A 24,499-nucleotide genomic window follows, 5' to 3' on the forward strand; every position below is an offset into this window, starting at 1 on the left:
GGTGAACCGGATTAAGGTTAGCTATTATAGTGTGAGTAATTTCCAAAGGCTCTGGGCATAGAGGCTGTCCCTAGTTGTCTGTTACCTGGCCCTGGGGTGATTAGGGCAGAGGAATAGTGGCCTAGAGTGTGTGAGTCCTGTGGAAAGCTGATGAAGTAGGTAGCCGGGGCATGAGCTCTGGACTGGTTAGTTTGTGTCTGAAAAGCACACTCATGGGCAAGTTGTTTACTGTCTCTAGGAAATGGCTAACCCTGGGAGGGACAGGCCTGCCAAGGTAAGCAAGGCCCTAGATGTCAAAGCATCAGAATACACAAAAAGACATGGTTAATACGGTATCAGAGCCTCTGTCTTCATGCGGCCTTTCATGAAGGGCTCTAGAGGGAGCTCCCTTAAGTGGATGTCAAGGGCCGTTCAAGACAGCAGAAGTCACAGGGTCACGTACAGCTTCCAAGCAAAGCTGGAAGATATACAACATCACTTTTGCTGATCCCATGGGTCATAGCAAGTCACAGACGCACCCCAGATCCCTGCTCATGCTGAGAGGAGAGGAACATTAACCATGTGGGAGGGGAAGGTCATCACCGTTGTTTTTGCCAACAACCTGCCACAGGAGATGTGGCTTCGAAGTGCTGCCAATGCCTTTCTGAGTGGACCAGATCCAATAGGAAGAGCAGAAAGAAGCTGAGCTCCTGCTCATTTGTCTTTGCTAATGTGGAGTCAGGGTATAGCTTCCCTCCCACTGTTGGTGCCCACATTGAGGGTCAGTTGGGTGTTTGCCCAGGAGCCTGCAGGGACTTTTTGTGCCTTTAAAGGAGGGTTGGCATGGCTTTGGGTTGCTGTCTCTGAAACCGCCCCAGAGCCTGGCATCCCGGGAGAGTGCCGGCCTGCTCTGGCAGGGAGCCCAGGCCTGTTTGCAAACTGTTTGAATGCCTTAGGGTCAAGCTCCCTCATAGACATATTATTTTCTTATCAGGAGTTAAAATAACCCTAGAACTTCTCCCATAGAAATGCAGATGCTTTCTTACAATGAAAGTACCATTTGTAAAGCATATGGAATTAGGCCAGTAACAACCAGCAGTTACTCCACACTTTAGGGTCCATGAAGCACTTTCTCCTGTGCCCTCCCTTGTTCTCACAGTCACCTGTGGTTAGGCCTCATTATCCTACTTTTTCATATCAGAACACTGAAGCTCTAGGGGCTCCCTGCTCCCTGTCTTGCTGGGGGCTCCAAATTGGCTTAGGGCCCTAGGAGTTACCCTGGGCCCAAGGGTGAAGCTATGGGAGCCCTACAAAGCCTGCCCCGTTTCATGCCGGCACCTCAGTGAATTCCTTCTCTCCCCCATACCTGCTCATTCTGTGTGGCTGCACTCATTAGATTATTTCACCCTTTGAATTAGATGCCTCAGTCCCCTTTGTGGGCCCAGTTAATCTCTGCAGGGGGTACTGACACCCCAGGTACAGCCCAGCCCTGCATGCTGTTCTTTGCTCCAGGGACCCCACCTGGTCCGCCATTTGTTGGGAGACTTCAGTCCCTCCAGAACACAAGCCTGTGAGGAGCCACACTGGCTCCAGAGCCCGAGCCCCAGTCACCGCTGGGTGCAGTGCACATTCCTCTGCTGTGCGGTGGTGGAGCTTCATCCTGGTGGTCCTCTGTTCTGGATCTAGGTGTCTCAGTGAGACGCCAGCCTGGCTGCTTCAGAGCCCCAGGTGAAGCCGTCATTCTCAATCCGATGGCGGCGTCTCAGCTGAGTTGCTGTCCAACATAAAACCACGGGGCATTGTGCTCAGACACACGCTGACACTAACCGAGGCTAATGAGGCAGGGCCTCTCATAACAGCATTCTGTTTCTTTGGAAACCAAGGTGTAGTTTTTAAAATATCGCATGGCCCTCAAGCACATTTTGCATTTCCTAGCAATTTATTCTACCATTTTTACAGGGACCTGGGGCAGCTTCCCTGCGGGATTCCACTTCCTGTTTGGGTCACTCTGGGCAGCCTCCCTGCAGGATTCCACTTCCTGTTTGGGTCGCTCGGGGCAGCCTCCCTGCAGGATTCCACTTCCTGTTTGGGTCGCTCGGGGCAGCTTCGCTGGAAGATTCCACTTCCGGCTTGGGTCGAGGGCTTGCTCCTTGCCTCTCTGCTCCCTGAGTGTTTCCTTTGCGAAGGGAGGGACCTGGCCTTCTAGAAAACATCTCAAAGCCCTGCTGAAGAGCAGCTCCAGCTTCCCTTGGGATGCCCTGAAGAAGGTGCTTTTCAAATGAGAGGGCCTCAGGAGGGCAGTGACATCTCCCTGACTCGGGCGAGTCAGGTGCGGCTCCAGCCAAGGTGAGTGGGGCCTGCCGCGTCCGGGGTGGTGACAGCAGGCACTGAGACCCGGAATCATGGCCCCGTGAGGTTGCTGAAGTCCTGCCTCTGGGGCCTCCTTTAGTGTCGCGACAGCTCTTTTCTCTGGAAGAGGGCAGTCTCTCTCCCTGCAGGAACCACCTTCAGCCTGGTATTTCTTTTCCTGACTGGGGCTGTCCTCTGTCGACTGCTCCGTGGTGTCTGCTGTTTTTCTTAGCTCAGTGCTTCTCAGCGAGGGTGCTTGACCTCCCCCAGGGCCATTAATGTCCAGAAATACTTTACACAGTTACTACTGGAGGTGTGCTACTGGCGTCAAGTGGCAGGGGATGCTGGTGGAGGCAGGGGATACTGGGTGGAGGCAGGGGATGCTGCTAAACACCCCACAGCACACAGGACGGACCCTCACAGCAAAGAATTACCTGTTCCAAAATGTCAGTACTGATGGGGTTAGGAAACCCTACTAATGATGGTGTTTCTTACCTGGTAAATAAAATTCAAGATTCTCAGCCTCCGCATCAGTACAGAATGAATGTTTCTTAACTGAAATGCTTGGAGCCAGAAGTGTTTTAGATTTAGGAGTTGGGAATATTTGCATTATATTTACTGGTTGAGCATTCCCAATCTGAAATCTAAAATGCTCCAATGAGCATTTCCTTTGAGCATGACCTTTGAGCATCATGTTGATATTCAAAAAGTTGCAGAATTCAGAACATTTCAGATTTTTGGATTGCTTAACCTGTACCCTTCACAGTATCTTGAAAATGGACCATGCTTATCTTATCTGTTTTGATCTAGAGCCTCCTTCTCCATGTCCATACCATGAATTCCTATTCCAGCCCAGAGAAAATCATTCATTACTACTATGTATTAGCTACTAAAGGCCGGGTGATGTTTTCCCAGATCTTCCTCCTCCTCATCATCATCAATTACTTTAGGCTCATCATAAGAATTGCATATAAGCTAGCCAACAAGCAGTCAACAATCATCTGCCTGTAGCCCAGTGCTACCTGAATTCAGTTCCTGTCATCATGGATTTTTAAATTTCAAAATAGCACTAAAACTGGTCTTTGGGCTCATTAACGTCATAATCATCATCATCATCACCATCATTGTCATCATCATTGCAAACCAGGCAACAAGCAGTCACTAAGCTCATGCTGATTCTGATGCTGATGGTGAATGGGAAGCAGCGCTGCAGAAAACCGCCTCACTTCTAGCAGCGCGGGGCCACAGGTGCTCTGTATTAGGTTGAGTGTTCACTTGTTCAGTGTGAAAGCATTTTTGTTAAGAGTTAGCATCTGAGCTTCTGGTGACCAGATCCTTCTTTCTAAACACACACATATGAAAGACTGTTGGAGAAACCCGAATGGTGTCACTAAATATGCCCATCAGAGGAGGCAGGTGGGAGAAGACTCTCTGGTCGTCCAACCAGGATGATTCTGCCAGAGCAAAAGACCCTATATGGCTCACTTTCGGCCCCAGCACTGCCTTGTTATGGCTATATAGGTTTATTGAAGCTAAGTTTGGGCATTCTGGGGCAGCCTTTGTCTCACACCCACATGAGTCTTTTATTTTTCAACTGCCACCGAAATCTGGAAATAGCACTCTGCCTTTTCTTCAGGCCCCATAGAAACGGACTCTTGGGTGTTTTAACTTAACATCTGACTCCATTAGATAGACGCTCAGGGCCTCCTGCACTTACCCCTAGGGATTGGGAAAAGGGGTATTCTGGGGAGACTGGGGGGGCAGTTTGCCCTCTATTTGGTGGCTTTCCCTGTACAGTAGAGAGAGCAGCCAGAATCTGAAATGACAACTGACATTGTCATCCGACGTTGTCTCTCTTCCCTCCCTGACTTCATTCCTGTGCCACCTTGCCCTCCCTCTCTCCTACTTCCAACACTTAGGAATGAGTTAGGAAGTGTCTTTTTGGAAAGTGAGACCTGAATAGCATTGAAGGGAAGACACTATAGTCAGTTATTATTGATCATCTGTACCTGCACTTTCTATATTTACAAGCAGTTTTCAGGACTTAGTAATAAATAAAGTGTCTCTAGATCACCTTGCTGCTTCCCACTGCTGCTGCCTCGTGAATGCAGTTCTAGTTGTGTACCTCCTGGTTACACACACTAAGGAGGTGGGACCTTCGAAAGAAGTGCAAAATATTTCCACAGTTATGATAAACACCCCCAATGGGTGCTATTAGTGCCTTGCCCAGGAGGATGCACTCATCTCCCGGCTTGTCTAAGTACTGCTCACAGCAGCTGCCTGCTTCCTGAAGAATTGCCCTTGGCAGAGCAGAAGCCACCGTGCTAGGAAGTTATCCACTCCCTCAGCATCCCATAGCCAATAACTGATTGCCATCAGGGCTGTTAGTTATCTGTTTCTCAAAATAAATTCCTCTAAAACTTAGTGCATTAAATGGACAATGAATATTTGTTATCTCACAGTCCATAGGGGTCAGAGATTTGGGAGGTAGCACAGTGGTTTCAGTTTGGGTTTCTCAGGAGGTTGCCTGCAGACTGTCCGTCAGGACTGCAAGTGATCTGCAGGCTTGACTGAGGCAGGTGGCCCTGCTTCGCGGTAGCTCACTGGCCTGGCTGGCAGGGTGGGGCTAGTTGTTGGCAGAATGCTTAGTCCCTCTAACCGTGGAACTCTCCTAAGTTCAGCTTCTAGAGAAGCTAAGATAAAATACTGTCTATAAAACCTATATTCTAAAATATTATATTTAATAAAGTAACTTTCTTCTAACTTTTAGATCTGCAACATTTCTCTCAGCAGTTCATTTTAGACATTCAGAATCTGAGCATTTAAGATTGTGGCTCTGAAGGCACGTGGGTGCCCTCAACATCAAAAGCAGCAGCTAATAATTCCCAAGGCTTTTCCATGCACCAGACCATGAGAAGGGCAAAATGTGCTGTGATTCTGTTGAAGCAATTCCCACCACCCCTTCAGTCCCACATTGAAAATGTAACAAGGCAACTGGAAAACTATCTTCAACATCGGCGCCTTTTTCATTTTGCTTCTCTTTTTAAAAAAAAATCTCATAAAACTGAGAATCCACCTATATTTGTTCTTTTATTTGACCTTTCCATGGAGCTTGACCCCAGTGGGTAACTTCCCAAGCTCCTCCTCTTGAAACTCTCCTCTCTTGGATTTTGAACTTGGATGACAGAGTGAGAAAGGCCTGGCATGTTTGCTCTGGACTGGGTAACCCAATGGAGCTATGTGGATTTTCTGCAGAAATTTGGGATGTGAACAGACCCAATGAGGCTTCTGCCCAGTGGATTATAGCTAGGCTGGCCTGGAGGTAGGGAAAGCAGGGAGGAAGCTATGTGTTGGTGAAAGGAGGCAGATAGAGCTTGAACTAGGGGAGGCAGTGAGCCTTAGGAGAGCAGGTAGATTCTAGATACTTAGGAAAACCACTGTCACAGAGCTTGGTAAAGGGACTTTGGATGGAGTGGGCACTGGGGGAGGGCAGAAAGGAAAACAGAGGCACTGAAGACATGTCCAGGCTTCTCCAAGGGTAGTTTGTAATGCCATTGACCGAAGTCAACTGATGTTTTTGTTGGCTTTTTCTTTGTTTTTGTCTTGCCTTGGCTATATGGATTTCCAGAAGTACCTGTTGACAAGTGAGAGGGGTTTGAGGCATGGGAGAGTGGGTAGGGCACAGGCAGCCCCACCAGGGCACTGCCTCTCCGGCAGGAGTGGTTTCTTTATATGTACCAGGGTTATTTCTGCACTGAACTCTAGACCATGTGGAACTTGGCTTTTTAGCAGGTCAAATGCCAGGCACAATTTTCTGGCTGGGCCAGATGCAACCACATCCAGGAAACCAGCTTCATTATAGTGTGTGTGAGCCCAGCTTCTCTTCCTTCACAATTTTTTAAGTATAAATGAGGTTGCGTGGAGATTAACATCACAAATTTGAGAAGGCTGGGCCTCACTTAAAAAAAAAAGTTTTATTGAGATACAATTCAGGTCATAAATTTCACCCTTCTCAAGTTTATAATTCAGTGGTTTTTGTTATATTTATAGTATTGTGCAACCATCGCCACTTTAAATTTTAGAGCATTTCACCACGCTTCTCTCCCACAAAACCCTGTACTCATTAGGAGTCATGTCTTACTCTTTCCTGGCAACCTTGTATCTATTTTTTGTCTCTACAGAATTGTCTATTCTGAGCATTTCCTATGAATGGAACCATAAAATGTGTGGCTTTTTGTGTCTGGCTTCTTATACTAAGCATGATGATTTAAAAGTTCACCCATGTTGGAGCATGCATCAGTAATACCTTATTCATTTTTATTGCTGAATAATAATCCATTTTATGGATATACCACATTGTGTTTGTCCATTCATTCGTTGATGGATACTTGGGTTGTTTCCATTTTTTTTGGCTGTGATGAATAATGCTGGCATTTGCATACAAGTCTTTGTGTGGACATATATCTCATTTCTCTTGGAGAGACACCTGGGAGTGGAATTGCTGGGCTAATCTGGTGACTGTGTCTTTACGATAACATTGAAGAACTGACACATGGGCTGCATATTTTTTTGACCTTGTCAATGATGCACGAGAGTTCCAATTTCTCCACATCCTCACCAACACTGTTACTGTCTGTCTGTTTTCAGTGCATATGAAGCGGTGTGTCATTGTGGTTTTGATTTGTATTTCCTTAATGATTAATGATGTTGAGCATCTTTCTGTGTGTTTATTGGTCATTTGTATATCCTCTTTGGAGAAATGTCTATTTAAATCATTTGTGTATTTTGAAATTGGGCTGTCCTTTCGTTGTTGATTTGTAAGAGTTATTTATTCTGGACTCCGTCCCTTATCACATCTATAGCTTGCAAGTATCTTCTCCCATGTTGTGGCTGTCTTTTAACTTTCTTGGTTGTGTGCTTTAAAGAACAAAAGATTTTTATCTTGAAGAAGTCTGATTTACTTATTTTTTTCTTTTATTGCCTGTGATTTCAGTGTCTATTTAAGAAATCATTGCCTAATTCAAGGTATAAAGATTTATTCCCATGTTTTCTCCTAATAGTTCCATAGTTTTAACTCTTGCATGTAAGACTATACCCATATTGAGTTAATTTTTTTATGAGGTTTGAAATAGGAGCCCAACTTTATTCTTTCACACGTGAATATCCAGTTGTCCCAGCACCACTTAATGAAAAGACTGTTCATCTCCTATATGATTGTCTAGGCTTGTCTAAATCAGTTGGCCATAAAAGTAAGTATTTCTGTTCGTAATTTAATAAAAATGTAGTTCTAATCCATTAATCTACATGTCTAGCTTTTTCTAGTACCATGTGGTCCTAATTACTATAGCTTTGTATTAAGTTCTGAAATTGGGAAACTTGAGTTGTCCAACTTTGTTGTAAGATTGTTGGCCAGGCATGGTAGCTAATGCCTATAATCCCAGCATTTTGGGAGGCTGAGGCAGGAGGATCACGAGGTCAAGCTAACCTGGCTAACATGATGAAATCTCGTCTCTACTAAAAATACAAAAATCAGCTGGGTGTGGTGGTGCATGCCTGTAATTCCAGCTACTCAGGAGGCTGAGGTAGGAGAACTGTTTGAACCTGGGAGGTGGAGGTGGCAGTTAGCCAAGTTCACACCATTGCACTCCAGCCTGGGCAACAGAGCAAGAATCTGTCTTGAAAAAACAAAAAGATTGTTTTGGCTATTCTGGATTTCTTGCATTTTTATATGAATTTTAGGATCAGTTTGTTGATTTCTACATAGAAGCCAGATGACAATTTTAAGAGGATAGTGTTGAATCTGTGTGTCAATTTGGGAACTATTGTCATCTTAATACTTAAGTCTCCTGATTTATGAAGATGGCATGTCTTTCCACTTATTTAGATCTCTTTTCTTTCATATCTTATAAAGTTTAGCATATAAGACTTGATTTTCTTCACAAGTGCCAAATGTTACTGATTAGAAGTAAAATGGAAAATTCTTTCAGTTGCTATTATCCTTTTTTGGGCTTTTACTACTGCTTTTAATTCACACATAGTGTATATATTTATGGGATACAGTGAGATTTTTAAGACTTGCACTTATGTTGGGTTTATCTCAAGTATTTTTTCATCTAGGTGTTATTGTAAATGAAATTGTTTCCTTAATTTCATTTTCAGATTATCCATCACTAGTGTATAGAAATATAATTGATTTTTTGTATATTGACCTTGCATCCTGCAACTTACTGTACTTGTTTATTGGTTCTGAAAGGGATTTTTATGGATTTTCTAGATAAGAAATCACACCATCTGTGAATAGAGAGAGTTTCATTTACTTACCGTTATTCTCACTAAATGAATCAATAATAAGAGCTGTGGAGTAATTCCTGCAGTCTAGACAGTCTCTAGAAGGCGGCCGTGAGGCGGCCAGCAGTGATGAGCAGGGGATGAGAACAGGTTTAGGACTGTGAGATTGGAGCAGGGACTGAGGAGAGAAAGTCAGGAGGAATGACAGGCAGGTGCAAGGTAGAATCAGTGAGTGGTGGATCAGGAAGTCCTAGACAACAGGTTGCTGGTGGCACAGTCATTTTTATTACCCTTTTACCAGGCTGGGTGCCTCTCCTGGAAAGGACCCAAAGAACTCCTTCTAGCAGTGTCATCCGTAGCAGGAAAAAGTCATAAATCTAAGCCATTCTTGTTGGCTTTGTGTAGCCAAATAGGCTGTGAAGTAGGCAAAGGGCAGAAGAGGAGAGAAAACTAACATTGATTATCTAGTATGTGCCAACATTTTGCATATACTGTTTAGTTTAACCCTTACAGTATTCCTACTTTTGCAAATGTGAATCTGATGTTTGTTTTGTATAATATTCAGAAAATGAATGATATTTATGTAGTGGTAGCTGTCAGTTGCCCATTTCTCCATCCACAAGGCAGCCGTCCTCTGTATTATAAGGAGGTAATTTCTCAATTAGTTGTGTGAAAACTGAAAAGCATGTAGTAATAGAACAATATCCTACATTAGTGATCCTCAATCAGGAGTATGTTAGGAGAAAACTCTCTTGTATTTTTGCATGTTTATGAGCAGGGACACTGCACTTTTGTTCTAGTTATCTTTTTATTTTGTTTTTGTTTTGTTTTTTGAGAGAGAGTATTACTCTGTCACCCAGGCTAGAGTGCAATGGTGTGATCTTGGCTCACTGCAACCTCTGCCTCCCGGGTTCAAGAGATTTTTCCTGCTGCAGCCTCCCGAGTAGCTGGGATTACAGGCATGCACCACCATGCCCTGCTCATTTTGTATTTTTAGTAGAGGCAGAGTTTCACCATGTAGGCCAGGCTGGTCTCGAACTCCTGACCTCAAGTGATCTACCTGCCTCTGCCTCCTAAAGTACTGGGCTTACAGGTATAAGCCACCATGCTCAGCCTTGTTCTAGTTATCTTTTCAACGATTTTTTTTTTGAGATTATGAAGGAAATCATCTTGGTAGACAGAATAAGTGTCCCCCTCCAGGGAAGAGAGATTTGCTTACTGTGTATGATAATAAAGATCATGTTGGCCAGGCACAGTGGCTCATGCCTGTAATTCCAGAATTTTGGAAGGCCAAGGCATGCAGGTCACTTGAGCCCAGGAGTTCAAGATCAGCCTTAGCAACATAATGAGACTCCATCTCTACCAAAATAAATAAATAAATTAATTAATTAATTAACCAGATATGGTGGTGTGCATGTGTGGTCCCAGCTACTTTGGAGGCTGAGGTAGGACACCTGCTTGAGCCTAGAAGGTCAGGACTACAGTGAGGCATGATGGAGCCCCTGCACTCCAGCCTGGGTGACAGAGCAAGGCCCTGTCTCCAGAAAAAAAAAAAAAAAAGATAATGTCTCCCTCTGGTGTAAAAGTTGGGCAGGTTTGCCTGCAGTTCTTTCAACCTTTCAGATTTGGGTTTCTGAAACTTGGGGCCCTTCTGTGTGATGAACCCAATATGTGCTCTGTATTCACCTGGGCCACTCTGCATCACCCAGTGGTGCCAGAGAACGAAGGGAACCAACCTGCACATGAAGTTAATGCTGCTTGCTGTGCTCTGTTTCTGACCCAGGAGTCTTGTGTCATCTGCCAGCGTACATGGAACTGCGGCAGACTAACTCCTGTCAAGGTGCTCATTTAAGTCACCTGTGGGGTTTCAACGATCCATACCTGCCTGGACCCTACCCCAGTGATTCAGCTGTTCTCATTCTTCCCCCATCCTAGGGCAGAGGGCTGGGGGATGTGGGCAGTGATGTCAGGGTCTAGCTGGGAGGGGTGAGGGGAGAGGATGTTGAAGATGAGGAAATGTCTGGTCTGCTGTCTTGGTAGCCCTAGTGTCAGCCCTGTCCCATAGGTAGACGTGTAAATGTCCCAGGTGGAGCCCATAGCAATGATTTAGATTCAGTGTATCTGGAGTAGAGCCCAGTCACTTGGGTTTCTTTAAGTTCTCTGAATTGTTCTGAGCACACGACCAGTTGAGACCACTGCTGTCACAGCGGTCAGGCCCCCAGGCCGACCAAGCTTGCCAAGCTTTTGGAGGCAATCAGTGCACAGTTGGAGGTACTCAGCAGGGTTCTGAAGACACTGTAGGAAGGAAGAAGGCAGCTGCAGGAGTGCCCCATGGGAAGAGATGGGCCTCCTCTGGTGGTCGCACCAGGCTTTGTCTAATAACCACAGCACCCACCTCTCAGGGCATCCGGCTGGGTGCATAGGGTATGTGCACCTGCAACTTCTTAACAGAACAACCTTTCCCAGAGGGCAGTGACTGCAGAACTGGGACCTGCCCCGAGCATTTTAGCCAGGCTGTGAGAGGGCGCCCTCTCCTGGACATGCCGCTGCTGCTCATATAGTTCCTTCGTTTAAAACTGAGTCTCTGAAATAAGAACACTTCAATAATTATTCTAAAAACATGCATTTGTGTTACACACAACTGTCTGTTTCTCTGTCTCTCTCATACACACACCCCTCTAGAGCTGTATGGCTTGTTATAGGCTTTGAAAATCATTTTTATTTACCAAGCTGTTCCTGATGGCACAGCTAGAAGGAGCTGGAGAAAAAGGCAAGTCAGTCTGAAGCTTTCTTCTAGGCTGAGAGTTAAATTTCCTGCCTATGGGTTCCTCCAGGGAAGGGATGCAGAGTGTTGGACTTTCCTGTGCCAAAGTTGAGAGTAGGGCCCCCGTGTTTGCTGAATGCTAATAGAATTTAGCAGACTCTTGTTCTCCCTGGAGAAAAGAGCTTTTGAAAGCGGGCATTATCCACAGAAAAGAGGTGAAGTGTTTGGGCTAAGAGGAGGAGGGTCAGGCAGCCATTAAGAGAGGCTTGTGGTTATGTTGATATGTGGGAAGTTAAAAAAAAAATTTAAGGTGAAAAAAAGACCATGGCAAGAGCATCCTGAGTCTCAGGGGTTGTGTATTGGAATCTGAAAAGTGGAGAGGATATTTACCATCACAGAGGGGCTGTCACATCATGGATGTTATGCGTTTGGTGCATTGGGAACACTCCTTGCTAGTAGCTATAAATACCATCATTAGCTGCATGTTCCGCTGTCTTTTGTTTTTCCCCAATCGTAGTGCAGAGGGCCGGGGGATGTGGGCAGTGGTATCAGGGTCTAGCTGGGCGGGGTGGAGGGAGAAGAGATTGAAGATGAGGAAATGCCTGGTATGCTGTCTTGGTAGCCCTAGCATCAGCCCTGTTCCATAGGCAGACGTGTAAATGTCTCAGGTGGAGCCCATAGCAAACACCCCTCTGCTCCTTCCCACCAGAGTTCTTTTCATGGCTATCCAAGAGCTGGCCAGAATCCATTCCCTGCCTAAAGAACAGAGAATCTGACTTGAGCCACTGTCTTGCCGCTCGATTTCCCTGCAGATGCTATGGTGTGTGAGCCCCAGGTGTAAGGAATATTTAGAAAACCACCTTCAGAAACAGTTTTCCACCCCAAGATGGCAGCTGAAGAAAGCAATGCTATCTGAGCCCATGCTGGTTTTGGGTTTTCTGCAGCTCCCCACAAACCACCCCAATACCACATGCATCTCAGCCAGGCCAATCCGGGTTGCTTTTTCCTTTAAGTCAGGGGTATCTAACCCCTGGGCCATGGAACAGTACCAGCCCATGACCTGTTACGAATTGGGCCGTACAGCAGGAGGTGAGTGGCAGGTGAGTGAGCGAGCTTCATCTGTATTTACAGCTGCTCCCTATCACTCTCATTACCACCTGAGCTCCACCTCCTTTTAGATTAGCAGTGCCATTAGATTCTCCTAGGAGCGTGAACCCTATTGTGAACTGTGCACATCAGGGATCTAGGTTGCCCTCTCCTTATGAGAATCTAATGCCTGATGATCTGTCACTGTCTCCCATCACCACCAGATGGGACCATCTAGTTGCAGGAAAACAAGCTCAGGGCTCCTACTGATTCTACATTATGGTCATATGTATAATTATTATATGCTACAGTGTGATAATAATAGAAATAAAGTGCACAATAAATGTAATGCACTTGAGTCATCCTGAAACCATTCCGTGACTGGGTCCATGGAAGAATTGTCTTCCCTGAAACTGGTCTCGGGTGCCAAAAATGTTGGGGACTCCTGCTTTAAGTGTCTGCAGACTCCATTTGCACATTTGGGTTTGCCCTTTTGCCAGCTTCGCGGTCCTTTCTCACCTTTCCATTGAACATTCACTGGGCATCTGCCTCCCACCCTGCAGCTGTAATTTTCAGATTTACAGAACTCAGCTCCCTAGAAAAACCCCAGCCAGCCACCATCACCTCATCCCCAGCTGCAGTGATTGGCTCAAAGGATGAATATGTCATCCAAACCCAGCCAGTCAGAGTCTTTTTACTGAAATTCCACATGTAGGGCTCTTCTGTCTTGGATTTGTATTACCTGGGAGGGCAGAAAGCTGGTGTTTCTGGTGCTGATGTCCAAATCCTCTGACTCACAAAGAAAGAGTGTTGGTAGGGGGAGAGAACAATCCCTACACATAAGGAGGTGTGGAGAGTTGGAGAGCACTCATGCTTTTGCTTTAGTTCCTGAATTCAGTTGTACCTGAGGCCACTTCTGTCCCTGTCCTTTCACAGTTATCTATACTAGTACATTCCAGGCCCTGCTTGATGATTTGAATTGTTGCTGACTCTTTTAAAACTCGAAAGTGGTGATGACTATAAACTCACTCCCCAAGCAGTTTTTCAGTGCAGGGAGTGGTGTGTCTGTATCAGTTTAATCTTTATTTGAAGATTGGAACTGTTGCTGGCCGGTCTTGGGCATTCCAGGCTCTGTCCTGTGTGATGACTCCTTCCTTCTTTGCTCTGCGTACAGCACCACTGTCTTCATCATTTATTATTGTTGTTATCATTATTATTTAAATCACATAAAGTTCTGCATTGAGGATTTCATGCATTAAATTTGTTGCCCGACAACAAGATGCCAAGCTTTTGGAATGATTTTTACATTTTAAAAAACAGCCTTTTCAGGAATGACCTTAATTCTGGGCACCTATCCAATAAATAATAACATTAATTGAATAAAAAAACATTTTCCCAAAACACAGAACCAATTGGATGGCCTCCTCTGACTATGATCACACTCCCTGGTGATTGAGCCTTCAGCTGATGCTGGTCATTTGAATGTTCACATTCTCAGTGTGAAGAGGCCAAGCAGAAGCACATATGGTGTGAGCCAGGGGACGAGATTTTTCTACAACTCCTCTAAAATAAAAAGTGTTTTGGGGGGAATCCCAGAAAAACACACATTCATCGTTGTTGCTGTTTTTTCCTGAGGAGTTGCAGGACCACAGTGATTCTGAAGCAGCAGGTCTTGGTCCAGCTGAAGGAAGATGGGGGGATCTGAGATTAGGGTACAGGGAAGGAGGGACGACACTTCAGCACAGAAACAAGGCCCAGACTTTCTGATTTGGGATGCCTTTTGCGTGTACTTCTTTACTGAGGGCGACAGAGGTTTCGATGCATTTAATACTAGCAAATTATTTTAAAATGGCTAAAACACAGATAGAATCTTTGTGTTGTGGTCAGGGTGCAGTCAAGAAAGCAGATCCCAGGGCAGGGAGTTGCGTGGAAGAAACTTAGTACAGTAGGCTAGTTACAAGGGTGTTATAAAACCAGGGAAGGGTGAGGCAACTCAGAGATGAGCAACTTCAGGAAGCCATTACCATTGCGAGGCCTGGAGGAACAAAGGGAGGGAACTGAGCCACCAGACCTAGGAACAGTGAACTGGAACTCTGGAGGAGGGGCTGCATGAGATGCCACCTCAGGACCCGTGGCTGAAACCTTGGGGAAAAGGCCATGTCGGGAAGGGGAAATGGAAGCCAAGAAAGGGTTGTGTGGTGGAGCGGGGTCCAAGGAGGACACGTGATTACCTATAGAGAGAGAGGTAGTCTCTGCCCAAGAAAAGGCTGGAGAGGGAGGTGAAGCTGGTGTATTACCGAGTTTCCTCCTTCTTTCATCCATGCCTCCATTGGATGAAACTTCCTCAAACCAACAGGAAGCAAGTGGGTATGGGAGTACCAAGCAGAGCAGGGGAAGCTGGGTGATGGGTCTGAAAGCAAACAGGCAGATAACTTGCCCACCTGTGCCCACTGTATTTCTGCCACACAAGTCTGTATGCTTTGGGGCACAGCAGATGTTCTAGGCTGAAATGAGATGATGATGATGATGAAGAAGAAGAAAAACTGTGTACAGAGGAGTAAATGTTCCCACTTCCAGGCTTCAGTAAACATAAACCAGTATATCTATTGATGGCTGACAGGAAAAGATTCCCACTTTTCCAAGAGTCTCAGATCCCACCACGAGTGAGGGGCAGGGACTAGTCCTGCTCTTCCTCAGTTTCTCCACAGTCAGCAGGTGCTGCAGGAGACTCAGACGAGGCAGGGAAAGGAGAGCCATTTCCCCACCTCTCCCACATCTGTATGCAAATGGACCATATTGCCATTGGGAGAAAGCAAAATCCCTAAACATGGCTTACATTACATTACTAATCCACCTGATCTTCAGAGTTTTGGTTAACACAGGTTTACACAGATTTTCAAAAACTCATTGACCTTACAAAGCTTTTATTTGACTTTTAATTCTATTCTATGGACTGCCTCTGCCTCCCTCCCATCCTCACCATCCACTGGGCAAACAGTCCTGATCAAACTCACCCTTCCCTCCCCCAAACACTCTTTCCAAAAATGCTACTTGAGCATCTACTCAGGACCAAAAGCTAGAGTTTCAAATAAAAAGTGAATAAGACACAGTCCTGGTTCTTTTTCCTTCCATTTCCTTAGAACAGTAGTTATTCCTCTCCCCCAACCCACCCCTGCAGAATCCTTCCTTCTGATGTCATCTCAATGAAGCAAATAATACACAAAGCAGGGAAAGGGAAAGTGCTGTGCTTCAGCTGGGCACAGGAGCCCCAATCCTCTCCTCACCACCTCCCCAAGGCTGGGCTCATTCTCGAGATCCCTGGACCTTTTCAAAGCAAAGTTTGCAAATTCCTACTCCAGGGCAATTCAGTAAAAGCACATAAACTCCTTAGCAAATCTGTTGGGAGACAAAACCTAACTTAAGCTTATCATAAAAATTGCTAAACTTTACTGTTTGTGTGCCTGCTGGTAATGGGAGTCTGTCAGGTAATGGCAAATAATTCCTATTCATGGGGATAAGGCTTTTTAGGAAAGAAGCAACTGAAATAATTTGAAAGTGGTTCAAAAACTATAAGCTCTTTAAAAAAATCAAGGGTTTTCCTTTGGTAATTATTCTTCCTGGGCAGAAATTCCCAAGAAGATTGGAGAGAGAGGAAATGAAGGAACCTCATAATGAAGGCTTTTCCTTGATTCCAGCCACCTGAATGATCACTGGGCTGTGGCCCATTTCTTATGTTTGTGTCTGGTACATGATCTGGCCACATCCCATGTCACAGCCCTCCTAAAAAAGATGCAGCCACAGCAGCAACTTCCCTGGGCCCTCGTGTTCACCCAAATACACTCTGTGCAACATTCATAACAGTGGTAAACAAAAGTTCAAATTGAATTTAAAGATCGAATTGGCTTTTATTGGGCATTCATGTATTGAACAGTAACCTATTCAAAGATTTAAAAAAGATGAGCTAAGCAGAGGACTTTGGTGTTATATACAGAAAAGGGCTAAAGAAGCAGAAAGCAGGAACAAGAAGCAGATTAGTCAGCTGAGAGTTCCTCATGCACCCAGCACAAGTGACTCCATTCTGGTTTGGTCTGGTCTGTTGGGTCCTAGTGCAGGAGCTCAGTCCAAAACGCGAGCCTCCCATACCTTTCATTTAACGTAAGTTTGCGTGCACTTGATTTTGCAGGGCGTCTTAGTCTTTTCGTGTTGCTATAAAGGAATACCTGAGGCTGAGTACTCTATAAAGAACAGAGGTTTGTTTGGCTCACTGTTCTGAAGGCCGTATAAGAAGCATAATGCCAGCATCGGCTTCTGGTGAGGGTCCTGGGCTGCTTCTGCTCATGGCAGAAGGTGAAGGGGAGCCAGCACATGCAGAGATCACATGGCAAGAGAGGAAGCAAGAGAGGAAAAAGGGGAGGGAGATGCCAGGCTCTTTTTAACAACTAGCTCTTGTGGAAACTAACAGAGATCTTCCTCATCCCCAGCCAGGGAGGGAATTAATCTGTTCATGAGGGATCCACCTTCATGATGCAAACGCCTCCCATTATGGCCCACCTCCAATATTGAAGATCAAATTTCAACATGAGGTTTTGGGGGATGAACCTCCAAACTACAGCAGGGGGTGAATAGACCTTGTTTCCATTGACCAACGGTAGCTCCCACCATGTTTAGAGTCCTCAAAGATGAGGACTGCATCTTGAGCTGAGGCTCCTCACAGCCACCACCAGTGTTGCTCAGCACTCCCAGGCACTTGGACTGTACCCCATGGAGGACTCTGGGAGGCCCCTCCATGCACCCCTTGTTCATCATTCCTATCCTCTTGGTCTGCCACAAGAAAATACCACAGATTGGGTGGCTCTAACAATAAGAAGTTATTTTCTCACAGTTCTAGAAGGTGGAAGTCCAAGATCGAGTTGCCGCCAGGGTTGGTTTCTCCTGAGGCCCCTATCCTTCGTTTACAGATGGCCACTTTCTCCTCATGTCCTCACAGGGCCTTTTTCTCTGTGCATACATCCCTGGTGTCTCTTCCTCTTCCTGTAAGGTCACAGTCCTAGTGGTTTAGGCTCTTACCCTTATAACCTCATTTACCCTTAATTACCTCTTTAAAGGTCCTATCTCCAAATATAGTCACTTTGGAGATTACGCCTTCCAACAGGAATTTTGGAAGGACACAATTCAGTCCATAACAGAAGGGATATGAGGAAAAGTGTGAATACTACAGCCTTTTAGAAAAGCCATTTGGCAATAACTATTAAAAATTGTTTAAAAAGATGCTCTTCTGCTCAGAAATTTATTGCTTAGAAATTGTCTCATAGCTAGAAAGCCACCAGTAATAATTAAAATGTGTTCAGGGGTGTTCATCACAGCATTGTCATTGTGGCAAACGGTTACACCTGGATACAGTGTATATGCCCATCAGTGGGAAAGTGGGTAAAAAAAATCATGGTGAAATGCACATCACCAGAGAGACTCTGTGGCCATTAAAAAGAATTAATTAGAACTGTACCAATTTACCTGGAGGGATTTCTATAAAACGTTATCGTGCAAGAAAAGCAAGATGCATGAAGTGTGCATAGGGTGACTATAAATGATAAAGCAAATCTTATATGCATCCGTATTGCTATATGATCACAAGGGTTGTTAACACAGGTAGCCTGGAAGGTGCTGGTGTGACTGATGTGACAGGGAAGTTACAGAGGTGGGATCCCTGAAAGAGGAAATAAATTTTTATGAGATTATGTCAAGTAACAAGAACAGAAAACCAAACACCGCATGTTCTCACTCATAGGCGGGTGTGAAACAATGAGAACACATGGGCACAGGGAGGGGAACATCACACACTGGGGTCTGTTGGGGGGTGGGGGGCCAGGGGAGGGACAGCAGGGGGTGGGGAGGTTGGGGAGGGATAACATTGGGAGAAATGCCTGATGTAGGTGACAGGGGAATGGAGACAGCAAACCACCATGCAACAGTCCTGCAAGATCTGCACATGTACCCCAGAACCTTAAATACAATAAAAAAAAAGATTGTGTCAAGTAAAACCACAATATGTATAATGCAATCGCACTTTACCATTTATGTGAAGCATATAGGTGTGTATATGTTTAAAGATGTTAATTAAATGAAGTAAACTCATATCTGTACCAGAAAACTAGAGATGACTGGGCAATAGGAGGCACAAGGCAGGGCAGGAAGCAAATGTACTAGAAATGGCCCAACCCACCTTTCCTCTTAGCATCCCCTTGTTCCCCAGTGGGCCTGGAATCTTCCAGAATGGGAGGAGAAGGAAGTGAAGGATTGAGAAAAGTTAGCAGAGTCTTTAAAGATTTACTGTGCCAGAAGGCTCACAATTTTCCTCATGCTGTGGTCTGGTCATGGAAACAAATACCTCTAATTCCCTTTAAGTAGGCCAGAAAATGAGCCACTTAAGGATATGCATTACTGGATTAGTGTGGAGGAACAGACTCAAAGCCAAGGACTTTCGCAGCAGAAACATTCATTGTCTGGCATGTCCTGTCTCTTCCGGGCAGCCTGTCAGCAAATAAAGCAGGTGTATAGAAAGATGGTCTTCACCTTCGAAATAAAAAATTTTGCTAATATCATCTCTTTATATATTTTTTAAAATCCTAAAAGATACAAAATAGAGATGGTTTGAATCACTGTTTCCCTTGGTTCTCCCTTGCCATCTTGGGGCCCCATTCTTCAGGATTCTGCAGCTGAAGGATGTCTAAGAATGGAAGCAGTGCTCAGGTCATTGCTAAATAGTTGTCCAGGCTAGTCAGCTAATGGTGTTTATAGAGTGACTCTAAGAAGTATGGGCAGCTAACCACCAGCAGGTGAAGGCATTCAAATGACAACTGTCAACTCCCCAAAAGACCACCAGGCAAACCTTTACACCAAGCAAAGCCAAGTTTATGAGACTTAACTGCAGTGGAGAGCACAGTGCCTTGTAGGGTGTTAGTAGTGGCTCCAAAGAGGAAAATAAGGAGAAGATCTTTATAGAGTTTTAGGTCCTAGGCTGGCTAATTTTAAGGTAGGTCTTGCAAGGGGAGAACTGATTGGGATTGGGTAGAATTTCTGATATAACAGTTATGGACTGGTGAGCATGCTAAGGTAAAGATCTTGAAGTTAGTTTTGAGGAGTCAGCTAAGGCTTCAGAAGTCAACTATTTTAGTTGTTTTGCAGTCTTATTCAGAAACAAGTACTTTCTGGAGTAACTGGCTAAGTTATTTCACTTGGTCTCAGCATTGTTTAGCACAGGGATCAAACTATATTTGGTTTTAGTTCTCACCACTTAATTATTTACAGCTGGAAGTTTCCAGTAACTGGAACTTACTAAGATGGAATCATGACAGTCAGCTCCAAGATACTGCCCCAAATCTTTGCTTGTAATGGATCATGTGGTAGTAAGTATAACTTGAATTAAGAATGATATAAAAAATTCAGAAAATGTTGTATCTATAGAAAAAATAGTAATTTATTTAAGATGCCAACAGTAGAGAGATTAAGAGCATTGGTTCTGGAGACAGACTGCCTGGTTTCAAATCCTAGTTCTGCCCTTTACTAGCTGTGTGACTTTGAGTAAATCACTTGACAGCTCTGTGTCTTCTTTTTTCTCATCTTTAAAATGGGAATAATATAATTTCACTCCTCCTAGTGTATTGTGAAGATTAAGTGAGCTACTATATGTGTGGCATTTAGAAGATTGCCTGGCAGGTACTAACTGTTCAACAAATGTGAATATTATTGTTTAATAGCTTGACAGTTATTTAAATCTAAAACCAAAGTCCTCCACCTGCTGGCTTTTTAACCCCATCTTCTCCGTCGGCACCTCTTTATTTTTTCCAGAGTCTGCAGTCATTTGGATGCTTGTCCTCTGCATCAATCTTAGTCTCTTCTCTCTCAGGATCTCTACACCACTTTCCCAAATCGGTACCTTGAGGGCAAAATTCATATACAAATAAGGGAGAATGATGGGTGTGATGGAAGGTTCAGGTACCAGATGGGGAAGCTGAACATGGAAGAGGAGCCTGAAGATTACAAGCTGCTGCTTATATGGAGTTCTGAGTGATACAAGAAAGTTTATGACCCCTAAGTTTTTGTTTTGGGCATAAGGCTGGCAAGCTTTGTATATGCCCCTTGCTACATTTTTAGAAATTCTTTGCTCTCACTGGACATTTATTTGTTTGGCTTGATTTCAGGTGGGACAGAGACTGAAATCTGGGATCTTGTGGTTTGGGTAATGTGGTTGTGTGTCTAAGACATTCAATTCCACAAGACCAGAGTCTGACTGTCTATATACAAAGGGAAGTGCCTAGGAGGGGAAACTTGCTTCTGTGCAAAGTCTAAAGCCAGCCAAGAGCCTGGCTTCTTTATGAGTTTTTTTGTTCTACAGAGATTTTATTCTACTGTAATGTTTGGCAACTGCAAATTTTATACGTGTGCATTTATTTGCTGTTATGCTGTGATATGGTTTGGTTGTGTCCCCATTCAAATCTCGTCTTGAATTATAGTCCTCATGATCCGCACATGTTGTGGGAGGGACCTGGTAGGAGGTAATTGAATCATGGGGAAAGTTTACCCAATGCTGTTCTTGTGATAGTGAGTGAGTCTCACGAGATCTGATGGTTTTATAAGCATCTGGCATTTCCCTTGCTGGCTGTCCTGTTAAGAGGTGCCTTCCACCATGATTATAAGTTTCCTGAGGCCTCCCCAGCCATGCAGAACTGTGAGTCAATTATACCTCTTTTATTTATAAATTACCCAGTCTCATTAATTTGTTCATGGTAGTGTGAGAACAGACTAATACATGCTGTATATTAGAATAGAGGGATAAGTGTCACATCCAGACAAAAATGTTTTTTCCTGATGGTCTCTTTCAAGAGAGACAAAAGATTTCATGAATACTCCTAGCAGACTGAACTTTACATCTTATTGGACAGAAATGGGTCAGGCGCTCATTTCTAAACTTAGTGGCCAGGGGATAGAATTACCATAAGTGACTTTGACTGGCATACAAATCATGGCACCAACCACATGGACCCAAAAGCATCTTCTGTGCCTGAGACAATTGTGTAGGTGCAATTTAATCCTACACCAGCCCTGTGGACTAGGTATTACTTCACTGTTTTACAAACAAGGAGACAGAGGATTGGAGCGTTTAATCATCATTATAATCAAGCATTTATTGTGTTCCAGGTGATGTCCTAAGTGTTTTACATGTATCAGCTCAGCTAATCCTCATCAAAGCCTTTTGGGGTAGCCTCCATTGTAAGTTCCTTTTTATAGATGATGAAATTGAGAGATGCAGAGAAAAGTTTCAAGCTCTCACAGCTAGCAAGGGGAAGAGTCATGGTTCAAACATGGGAAGTCTGACTCCGGTGTCAGAGCATCTCACCATACACTACTGAGGTCATGTACTAATGTCACCATACATGACCAAGACAGATGGAGGGGTGAGGAGTCAAACACAACTTGATCTGCCTCTAGTCTCCAAAAGCTTAATTGTCAGGCTATACCATAGCCCACACCATACATTAGTACACTGCGTTAGGGCTATCAACTATTCATTTCACATGTTAGTTCATGTGATTATCAAACTAATCCTATGAAGTATAATATTATTTGCAAAGGAGAGAGCAAAGCCTGGGACATGTAAATAGGAGACAGAAACAGTCTCAAACCCAGGTTAACATTACCACAACCAGTTTTCACTTTCTAGGCTCCCCAACTGTGGAAAATGTAAGATCAACCCTGAATCTTGCATGTTGTCAAATACAGGTTATGGGTAATTTCCTTATTTACTGTGGAAATTTTAGGGATGTGGGAGGACAGGCTTTTCTACAAGCAAACCACTATTGTAGAATTCTGGCCTGAGGGTTTATCATTCTCTGCCTCTTTATTGATGCTATATGAACACTGGTCAATAAATGATAGTGATTAAGTGCTTAGTATTACTAACAGATCATAATTTAAAACCTGGTCTTTCCGCATTGCCAGTGTTTCCCTCACTCTTCCAACATAATAGAACAACACAGACTTTTACTTTGACATCATTGTTAAGTAATTTTAGTTACAATGGGAAAGAGCAGAATGGATGAAAACTGGAATATAAAATGACAAAGGAATGGACCTATCAAGGGAAGCAGAGCTTTGCATGGGCGCAGGAGAACTCACAAGCGTACTTGGCAAACACAAGCCAGGTGTAGACACAATTCAAGTGTCATCATTAGTTGTGTTTTCAACTGATAGCAACAAGAAACAGACCAATTCCTAGGCAGACAGGGATGAGTCCCTGGTGAAACCCGAACTTCAAACCAGACAGTTTAAAACCTAAAAACCTAGCTGCCGGGCCTAGGTGGAGTCCAGGACCAGAGTGAGAACTTCTATCCCTGTCTTACCCTCTCTCTATCTATTGATTCTTTCTAGATGATGCCTTTTAACCAATCGAATGGTGCTTTTTCCAAAATTCACCCATGAACCAATCAGCAGGCATACCCCCTTTTAAGCTCATAAAACCCCTGGACTCACCCTCACAGAGGGCCATCCACTTTAGGGTACCCTCTTGCAGCTGAGGACTACCCACTTTAGGTCCCCTCTTGGTCAAGAGATTTTCTGTCACCCAAGAAAATTCTTCTCTGCCTTGCTCACTCTTTGATGCGTGCATACCTCGTTCCTTTTGGTCACGGGACAAGAACCTGGAAACCGCCAAATGGCGAGTGGGAAGAAAGCTGTAACACACCCCTGTTCACTGAGCTGCGGACAGCTGGGAACAAAAGAGCTGTAGCATGCCCCCATTTGCTGAGCTATGAGTGCAAAGAAAAGAAGCCACGGAGCACCATTCCCTCCTGGCTGGCTTGTTGAACTACAGAAGCCACAACATTTCTTGGGAACTTAGACCTCAGTTCTCTCCATTGCTGGGATCTCCAAGTTTTCAGGTGCTACTGTGTTTGTCTAGACATTGGCACCCAACATGGAAGCCACTCATGACACACCCAGTTCAGCCACAGGCAGAGCCCAGAGCCATGATGGGTGTGGGAACCAGGCCAGGGAGCCAGCTAAGTGTAGCCTGCCAGTTGGAGTTGGGAGAGCAAGGCCAGCAGGCCTAAGCAAGGCCCTAGGTAGAGGTCATGGCAGCCACAGACATTTCTGGCTGGCAAAGAGACACTGAAGGAATCCTGTGACACAACTCTTTTTATTTTTTATTTTTCTAGTTTTTATTTTTGTTTTATATTTGTATTTTTTTACTTTCATTTTTTATTTTATATTTATTTATTATTATTATTATTATTTTTGAGACAGAGTCTTGCTCTGTTGCCAGGCTGGAATGCAGTGGCAGAATCTGGGCTCACTGCAGCCCCCACCTCCCAGGTTCAAGCAATTCCCCTGCCTCAGCCTCCTGAGTAGCTGGGACTATAGGCATGTGCCACCATGCCTGGCTAATTTTTTCTATTTTAGTAGAGACAGGGTTTTACCTTGTTGGCCAGGATGGTCTTGATCTCCTGACCTGGTGATCTGCCTGCCTCAGCCTCCCAAAGTGCTGGGATTACAGGCATAAGCTACTGTATCCAGGCTATTTTTATTTATGAAAAGTTTGTAACATTTATACTTTTACAGAGTAAACAAAACCATCACTTAGGTTTCACCATTTCTGAAGCCAGGTTTTCCATGGTTCTGATGGTAACTGTCCCCACCCCCCCGCAATGCCACCCTTGGATCACTTCAACACTTTTATAAGTGTTGGTTCATTCAAAGATATAACTAGATTATGAGATATTGTGACCATGCTTTGGTATTTCTACCTGTCTGATTTTTATTTCTTAGGAATCTAACTTTACAAAACCAGGGTTAGATGCTAGTTAAGGAAAATTAGTTGAGATATTAATGTTTCAATATACTATTTAAGATCAGACAACAAACAAGCTCACACCTGGTGATAACATATCCAGCTTTTCTTTCAATAGGAATTAGGAGTCTCAGCAATATAAAGACCCAACAGTTCAATTCTAAAATATCACTAAGAATAATTAACAATGT

At 44.3% G+C, this 24,499-nt stretch overlaps 1 protein-coding gene across 1 annotated transcript in view; it reads left to right on the top strand.

The window, feature by feature from the left end:
• Positions 1-891: 891 nt before the first annotated feature.
• The window catches only part of TMEM272 (transmembrane protein 272), a 92,504-nt gene continuing 68,896 nt past the window's right edge, over positions 892-24,499 (top strand). The window contains exon 1 of the mRNA XM_074387658.1: positions 892-2,325. The gene's annotated coding sequence lies outside the window, so the exon portion shown is untranslated. The remainder of the gene's footprint in view (positions 2,326-24,499) is intronic.

This window comes from Saimiri boliviensis, chromosome 16 (assembly GCF_048565385.1).
Source record: "Saimiri boliviensis isolate mSaiBol1 chromosome 16, mSaiBol1.pri, whole genome shotgun sequence".
Taxonomy (NCBI): Eukaryota; Metazoa; Chordata; class Mammalia; order Primates; family Cebidae; genus Saimiri; species Saimiri boliviensis.